The sequence below is a fragment of the Archocentrus centrarchus genome, unplaced genomic scaffold, assembly GCF_007364275.1.
Source record: "Archocentrus centrarchus isolate MPI-CPG fArcCen1 unplaced genomic scaffold, fArcCen1 scaffold_40_ctg1, whole genome shotgun sequence".
Classification (NCBI taxonomy): domain Eukaryota; kingdom Metazoa; phylum Chordata; class Actinopteri; order Cichliformes; family Cichlidae; genus Archocentrus; species Archocentrus centrarchus.
The window spans coordinates 1,560,637-1,570,265 of NW_022060266.1; positions in this window are offsets into that span (position 1 = coordinate 1,560,637).

Genomic DNA, 9,629 nt, shown 5'->3' on the forward strand with positions numbered 1-9,629 from the left:
TGGGCCGCTGTGCCATTTTTACCAAACTTAAAAGCTACTGATACAGGTTCTGAGTTGAAATAGATAAAGTGGGTGTCAAAATCATCCAATCGCTATCCGTGGTGCTGAACTGCTTTGAATTTGTGCTGTTTTACCATTAGTTACCATGTAGTCCAATGTTTTTGTTGTTCTCTTGGTGTGTTATATTTCATGTCCATTTGATGGACTTCAAAATGACATAGTTGTTTTCCGTGGTGCCGAGGCTTGTAAGCCCCGCTGTTGTGGGCATGTTTATGTTGTAAAATGATGTTTTTTGAGCTTTATTATTTGGGTATAAAGGGCCTGGTCATTTGCCCCACCCCTGGCCCGGCTCTGATTTGTTCTGCTAGTGGTTAGTGCGCCACCTAGTGGGACCTGGAAATATCATGAAATACCATGTTTTTTGCGTAGCTCTGGAGCTACATTTTATCTGCATAACTGAAATTGTGCAGGCTCATGTAACATCCTAAGATGTACAAAAAGTCTCTTGGACCCATACCTGAAACCCTACAGGAAGTCAGACATTTTCAATTGAAGGTGTCAATTTTTGCCATTTCTAGGCCTGCTATTTAGAATAGAATAGAATAGAACTTTATTGTCATTATACATACAGCAACATTAATCATTATACAACAAATTATATAATGACATTCCGTCATAATAATCAACTCCTCCTAGGGCATTTCATAATGGCTCCAGCTCATCTAGACAAGTAGCCCATCAAACGTTATTCATGGTTTTGTAGAATATTCAACGGCCTTGTTACACCAGGCCGTTGAATTGGGCCTTCACTTTTCTCCCTTGCCACAAAATGGTTCGTGCACTCGTTTGCACATGCTTTGCCTGATCAGCCTAAAAATGTAATCACTAATGTACAAACTCACGCTGAACCCATAACTATTGATTCAAGGCTATAGGTGCAATAGCGCCCCCTACAGAAGCAAATGAAAACTTGTATCCACAGAATTAGTTTCTCTGAAATGCATAAAAAAATTTGTTTCAACATTCCTGACATCATCCTGATCAAAAAAAGTCAATGAGACCCATGCTCAATTTTGCACGCCACAGCTGTGACCACACCCCAAATACTGCTTTGGGTTTATATGGAGAGCAAAAAATTTAGTTTGGCAGAAATGTATGAAATTGGTTACAGACATTCTGTTCAACATCACGATCAAAAAACCTCTGAGGGCGGCACGGCTTGAGCACGCTGCGGGTTGACGAGTGCCAGTTGCAATGGCCCGATCATCACTGCTTGCGGCTTTAATTGTATTTTTTATTCAAACACAGTTTTCCCTAATGTTTCAGACAGTTTAGCTCCATCAGTCCATTCTGTCAGTCAAACCATTACCTGAGATACTTTAATCATGGCTAAAGCACTTTGGGTGATAAGCAAAGGCTTACATCCAAATATGCTAAAACCAACATAGTGAACATAGCAAAACATTATACCACATAATCATCACTGTGGCATGTTAGCATTTGGTTTAAGAACAGTCACACACATGCAACAGCCCCAGACTTCTACAACAGTATTTGTTTAGAGGTTTTAGATGAAATTCCACAAGATGTACATGAAACATTCAGGAAGATTCCAGCACTTACTGAACATACAGCACCTGTTCATTAACACTGTTTATTATGACAAGATTTGGCCCTCTGTTTCTGCAGTCCTGTCTGCCCTTTTCTCAGGAACCAGTCCCATAAGCGAGGAAATAACAGGTAGGAGGACACATTCTCCCTGAAAGCAGCAATGAGCTTTTAAGTGAAAACAAATTATCTTGTGTTCACATTAGTGGACATGACATTTGAGAGTTTCTGCACCTTAGACTTCATTTCACTCAATGAAGTGTTTCACACTTTGTTAAACAATAGCGACTTTATTGTGTAATTAAATACTTTCTAAAAAATGATTTCTATTAAAAGGTGATACTTAGTCTTTATTCAAATAAATATCATCCCATACATGTAAGAGAAATTATAAAATAAAAAAGAGCATCCCAAATAAGAGCACGGTTGTCAGGAGTTACAAACTAACTTTACCATGCTGACAAAGTTAATGTGCAAACCCTTACTTCCTCCTACAAGACAAGTCATCACTAAGAAGCAATCGACCTCTAAGAACCTGTAGACACACTGCTCACAAAATTAAAGGAACACTTTGAAAACCCATCAGATCTCACTGGGAAACAAAATGCTGGATATCTATACTGATATGGATTGGATAATGTATTAGGAACAAAAGGATGCCACATCATTTGATGGAAATGAAAGAGATCATCCTACAGACACCCAAAAAATCAGAGTGAAAAAAAAATGGATGTGAAAATGAAAAAGTCTACTCCATTTTGTTGAAATTTCATTGCAGTAACTCAAAATGGTACTCATTACAGCTTGAATGGCCCCCACGTACTTGTAAGCATGCCTGACAATGTCGGGACATACTACTAATGAGACAGCTGATGGTGTCCTGGAGGATCTCCTCCCAGATCTGGACCAGAATATCACTGAACCTGAACACCTAAATAGACCTATATAACTGGACATAGCATTATCATCACTTTGACCTTCAGATCAATCTATTGACCTTGAAGGAGAGGTCAGAGGCCAAATCTAACATGACACTTTAAATTAGTACTTTCTATATGCTGACAATACACACCACACTTGTAAGAATCAATTTTTGACCAATAAATCATTAAGTTGACTTTGAAGACCTTGATGGATGTAACCCAGATTTTAATGGATTGTCAACACGACCACACTGTACACCCCTACAGAATTTTATGAGAATTGATTCCAAACTGTCATGTTTAGAAACTGGCACTCATGTAAAAAAAAATTGTAGCTTGTAGAACCACATTTAGCAGCAATAAGCAGAAGTAATCATTTTCTGTATGACTTTATCAGGCTCACCTCACTGTGGATGTATTTTGACCCACACTTTTTTACTGAAGTTTGCCGACATTAGTAGCTCACACAGCACTTCAATCAGGTTGAAGTCTAACCCTTGCAGCACCTTGATTCTTTTCTTTTTCAGCCATTCTATTGTAGATTTGCTGCTGTCCCTGTGATCACTGTCCTGTTGCATGGCCCAGTTTCAGCCAAGCTTTAGCTGTCAGACAGATGGCCTCACATTTGACTCTAGAATACTTTGGTATACAGAAGAGTTCATGTTCAATACAATGACTGCAAGATGCCCAGATCCTGAGGCTGCAAAACAAGCCCAAATCATCACCCCTTCCTCCACTGTTTGTGTCGCTGTGTGGTATTATTGTCCTCATGCTGAAAATGTGACTTAATTGTCGCATTGACCAGGCGCATACCTATCAAGTTTTGTATTTAAAAATACGGGAAATTTTCCGCTGCTGAAAATAGAAATTGCTACATGACGTCATCGCCTAATTTATAGTTGCAATCAAGGCTGTGGGAGAGAGGAAAAACATCTTTGGAGAGACAAAAAGTGAAGAAAAAAACCCACCCTAAATATGTTTAGAACTACAAATGAACTTTATGAAATAACTTAATAACTTTAATGCTTTGCCTAAACTCACATTACATAGATCAATTTTGTCCCATATTGTTTAATGTTAGAATATCAAATTTAACAAAAACACTGTGGGGTGTAAGACGCAGTAAGACACAGTAAGAAGGCTTTATGCACACAAAACACGGCAACAGCGGAGGATTTCACCATTGCTAGTCACTTTTTGGAAAAAAAGCCCCACTAAGCTGGCAATACTGAGCCCAACCGAGGTCCAGTTGTTTTTCCAGGTTTGTTCCAGCTGTCGGCACTAACCTTGCGAGAACTGTCACCTGCAGTAGCCTGGGTAGCAGTTCTCGCGAGGCTAGTGACAGAATTCAGTTTGGAGCGGCACAGGAATGCTTTTTAAAAATTATTATATTAAAATATGGGAAATTTACAGGAAAATAATAATACGGGACACCGGCGGGACAGAGGGGTAAAATACAGGAGTTTCCCGGCAAAAACAGGAGACTTGACAGGTACGTCCAGACGCCACTCCCCAAGATGCAAGAAGAAAGCAAAAATATTAGGGGTGGAACTTTAACGCATTAATTTCAATTAATTAATTACGGGGAAAATAACAAATATTTAACTGTGATTAAAATGCGATTAATTTCGATTAATTAATTACAAAGCTTCTAATTAATTCGATTAATTTTTTAATTGAGTCCCACCCCGAAAAAATATATCTTTACTAATGAAAATTACAAAAATAATAATGCACAGTGACTTAAATAAGTAACTTTAATCTGATTTCTCATATATATATATTTTTTTTAATATATCCCAGCTCGCCCCTACAGGCTGTCTTTTTTTCCCCTCCAAGCTGGGGTCCTCTATCAGAGGCCTGGGAGCTTGAGGGTCCTGCGCAGTATCTTAGCTGTTCCCAGGACTGCGCTCTTCTGGACAGAGATCTCTGCTGTCATTCCATTCCATTAGAGCCGCTCTCCCAGTCTGGGGCTCACTGCCCTGAGTGTTCCGATTACCATGGGGACCACCGTTGGCTTCACCTTCTTCACCCCTTCCAGCTCCTCGCTGAGCCCTTGGTATTTATTGAGCTTCTCGTGTTCCTCCTTCTTGATGTTCCCGTCACTTGCAACGTCTATCACTACGACCTTCTTCCTTTGCTTTCCCACCACTAAGATGTCCAGTTGGTTAGCCATGACAAGTTTATCTGTCTGTATCCGGAAGTCCCACAGGATCTTATCTCTGTTGTTCTCAGCTGTCCTTAGGGGTGTAACCCATTTTGACCTCTGGACTTGCAGGTCTCAGCACAGATGTTCCTGTATACTATGCCGGCCATGGTTATGGCGTTCCATGTATGCCCTGCCTGCTAGCATCTTGTATCCTGATGTTATGTGCTGGATTGTCTCAGGAGCATCTCTGCACAGCCTGCACCTGGGGTCTTGCCTGGTGTGGTACACCCCAGCCTCTATCGATCTTGATAAGTGACTCTGTGCTGTCTGTTAGTCCAGCTTTGTCCATCCATTGGTAGGATTCTTCTATGTCAGCCACTTCTTCTATCTGCCGGTGGTACATGCCGTGCAGAGGCCTGTCCTTCCATGATGATTCCTGTTCTTCCTCCTCTTCGTTCTTGGGTAGGTGTAGGCGTAGGTGTTGATAGCCCGGATCTTGTTTTTCCCATTCAGATGACTCCTCAGGATTTGCCTTAGGTATCTGCAGGTATTTGGAGGTTGCAGCTTTCCTATCAGCCTCTTCATGATTCCCATTTGCCCATGGGATTCCAAGGCACTTGTAGCTGTCTTCAATTTCTGCGATCCCCTCAGTTCTGACAACTTTTCCTCTCTTTGTTGAAACACACATGTGTGTTTCTAGCACATCGGGTAATGTGGCAGCAGAGGATGAGACCATTTCCCTGAGATTTCTCTTTCTCCAGCTGCAGAGGAAACTAAAGAGCTCCCACCCGTTAATTTTTGACAACATTCCTGCAGCTGTGTGTGACCGTATCTACCCACCAACCCACTTTGGCAGCCTTATGGAGAATGCTCGTTTACATCTCTGGGTTTGTTGTTTGCCAGGTTTTGAGAAGCCGTGTGTGTTGTGGTACTTTGGTTACTGATGCTGTACCCGTGTCATTTGATCACACTAAAATACAAAGGAGGGCTGATGATTCCTCCTGAGGGCGCAGTAAAGGTGATCCAGGTGAGTGTTTAATGTACCAGTCAGCATCAGGAAAAGCTGACAAAGGCTATGTTCACACTGCAGCCTGACCCAATTCTGATTTGTTGTGAAATCCGATTTTTTTTTTTTTTGCGTGGTCGTTCACATTTCCAAATATATGCAACTTGTATGTGATCTGTGTGTGAACTGCAAACAAACCTAAAAGTGTCCCAAACCTAAAAGTATGACGCAATAACATCACACGTAATGAGCGTGCTCAGTGTTTGCAGAAATAAGTTTGTTTTTCTTCCCACTTCCTCGTAGCAGGACGCAGAAGAGTGACGTCTGATGAGCATCAATGACGTGGAGGTCGGATGAATGCGACCTGGCCGTACAGACACAGGTCACATTTGAAAATATCGGCTACATATCGGATTCAGGACCACATATCCAAGTGGCCTGGGTCGCATTTGAAAAAAAGGTATTATCAACAAAAAGACCGTGAAAACTACCTGCAAAAATTAATTTTGACCACCAGCAACCGACTCCGATCCCTGTAGTATGTTAGCAAGTGGCCCAGTATCTGTGGGCGGATATATATACGTGTATTTGGTGGAGAAACCCAGCCTATACACAGGAGAGAAGTTGCAGCACATGTAAGTCACTGGATGCTTACAATTATGTTTGCGGCCAAGTACCGAACATCAAATATCATGACAGAGTTTTGTGTCTTGAAGGCAGAAGTTCTTCCAAGTCAAAGACAAGGAAACTGGAGCGCTGTGTATGAGGCTCAGGTCATTGTAAACAAGTCAGAGAACTACGTCCTCACAGGTACAGACTGTACCGGCACAGCAGCATGAGTACTGTGTCAAACTGCTTTTCTAGCTTGTTAAGAGTTTTCCAGCTGCAGATATTATTGATTTACAATGAAAAAAAAAAAAAAAAAAAAAAAAAAAAAAAATATATATATATATATACACACACACTGTTCCAGTCACACTGTGAGACTTGCTCAACCATTCATATGCAAGTCTGCTCAGACTTTTGACTGGCACTGCATTTTGTAATCTATAGAGCGATTAAATATTAATTTAAAAATCTGGACTCTCTGAATCCAGCATCCCTCACCTGTAAATAGCCACACTACAGTTTAAAAGCCAAATAGCCTACCAGCTAATGCTGTTTACTTTAGATACCTGACATCCTGGTATAAACAAGGGAAGATAAATAACTTTACCTGATATAAAATGGGCGCTTCAAACGTGAGCATTTCTGATCCTCTCCTCAGTCCAGATCGTGTCCTCAATCCAATTTTTATCAATACATTTGATGGTTTGCAATCACAGACACCTCCATTTTCTCTCAAACAGCTGTGATCTCTTGGGTTTCGGTACAACTTCAGTCCACTTTTGGTAGAATAGAAATTCTGACAGCCAAACACGCAACAGCAGACATTTTGATGCTGACATTGCTTTTAAATCACGTTTAAACGCTGCGTGGTCTTATTGATTTAAATGGAGTAGCAGTTCACTTCTGTTGCCAAAATGCACGCGCATCTTTTGATGACGCAGGCTGTAAAACGGTCTATAGAACTCCGCCGTATTTCTGTTTCCAAAATGCGCGCGCATCGCTACCTACGTCATCACTGTTTACAAACAGTAAAATGGTCTATAGAATAATAGACTGATTTTCTTTTATCTGATATATCAGTGGTTGCCTGACAGTGTTTGAAAAACTAAACCAGGATTTTAGCCATTTTTTTCACCCTTTTTTTTGGGGGGGGGGGGGGCTAATGCTAATTAGCAAGCTAATGCTAACTGCTAAATGCTGCTCCTTCTTGTTAGAATGTAGAATGTAGAATGCCTTTATTGTCATTATACAGGATGTACAATGAGATTGGAGGGCCACTCCTGTTCAGTGTCATGTAACAGAAAATCAAACTCTCTAAAATAAAAATATTATAATCTAGTATGATCAATATAATCAAGAGATATACAGAAATAAACAATGTGTAAAATATACAAAAAATAGAATGTATAAAAATATATACATACATTGGTGCATCTGTACATTGTAAGAAAAGTAAATATGTGTATACATATAATAATGAAGATGATGAATATTGCACTAGTGAATGAATACTGGATATTACACAATATAGGAATGTCAGATATTGTTCAGTATGAATAATATAATATTGCACAGTTACAGTGGGTGAGTGTGTGAGTTCAGGGTGGTGATTGCTCTGGCGAAGAAACTGTTCTTGAGTCTGTTTGTTCTGGCTTTGATGCACCTGTAGCGCCTGCCAGAAGGCAGCAGGTCAAACAGGTCAAAGCCAGGGTGTGAGCTGTCCTTGATGATGTTCCTGGCTCTGCTGAGGCAGCGGGAGGTGTAGATGTCCATCAGGGAGGGGAGAGGGCAGCCAACGATTCTTTGTGCTGTCTTGACTACCCTCTGAAGCCTGACCCTGTCTGCCTCAGTGCAGCTGCCGTACCATACTGTGATACAGTACGTCAGCAGGCTCTCAATGGATGAGCGGTAGAAGGTCAGCAGCAGGTTTGAGTCCAAGTTGTTCTTCCTGAGGACCCTCAGGAAGTGAAGTCGCTGCTGAGCCTTCTCGATAACAGCTGTGATGTTATCTGACCAAGAGAGATCAGCAGAGATGAGGACACCAAGAAACCTGAAGGTGTGGACCCTCTCCACATGCTCGCCGTTGATGTAGAGGGGAGCTGGGTCAGTCCTGTGCTTCCTGAAGTCGATGATGATCTCTTTGGTTTTCATGGTGTTCAGTACCAGGTTGTTCTCTGAACACCAGGCTGTCAACTTCAGGACCTCCTCTCTGTAAGCTGCCTCATCTCCCTTTGAGATGAGTCCGACCACTGTGGTGTCGTCAGCAAATTTGACGATGAGGTTGTTATTGTGGGCCGGACTGCAGTCATGGGTGTAGAGGCAGTACAGGAGGGGGCTCAGCACACAGCCCTGTGGGGAGCCAGTGCTCAGTGTGCGGGTGGAGGAGAGATGGGGGCCAAGTCTCACAGTCTGGGGCCGGTTGGTTAAGAAGTCCTTGATCCAGGAACATGTGAGAGGGGGGAGGCCCAGGGTGTGCAGTTTGGTGGTGAGAATGTCCGGGATGATTGTGTTGAACGCTGAGCTGTAATCCACAAAGAAAATTGAGTGACAGGGCCATGCTTATGTAACCACCTCTGAAGCCTACACAGTAATCACAGGCTTTGTGGATGTGTAGTTACATTTCTCGAGGTGCATGTTGGTTATGTATGTAGGATCAACTCTAAATCAGGTCTGATTAGATTGATAGAGTGGTAATTTTTGCATATAATCCAGAAGTTACAGTTCTATACCAAGCATTTAAAGTCTTAACTGGCCACGTCTGGTCTGCCGGATTTATGAAGTGCTTTTATATGGCAGGCTAGACCCTCCCATTTTGATTGACACCTCATTTGGCCAATCATGTAACTGGCCGCACCAAATCACCTGACAAGGCTACGTGACGCCCTCTGGTTATTATTGGCTCTGTGAAACCCATTTCTTAACATGATTGGCCGAATAGGTGTCAATCAAAATGGGAGGGTCTAGCCTGCCATATAAAAGCACTTCATAAGTCCGGCAGACCGGACGTGGCCAGTTAGGCTACAAAATGGGATTTCCAGAGCCAATAATAACCAGAGGGCGTTATGTAATTTTTTTCAGGTGATTTTGGTGCTGCCAATTACCAGGTTAATGTGTCCCAGAGTGCTGTTTCCTTCCACTAATGAGTTTGCAGAAGTCACGTAAAAAGCATACACACACATACACACACACACACAAAAAACATCAGCTGCTAAAAGCATTTCCTACAGAAAGTAACAGTAGTTCTTTGGAGGATGTTTCTACCAGATATTTTTCTGAACCTCGTTATATATTATTGCAATCATATAAAATAGTACATAATGTAAAAAAGGCTGTT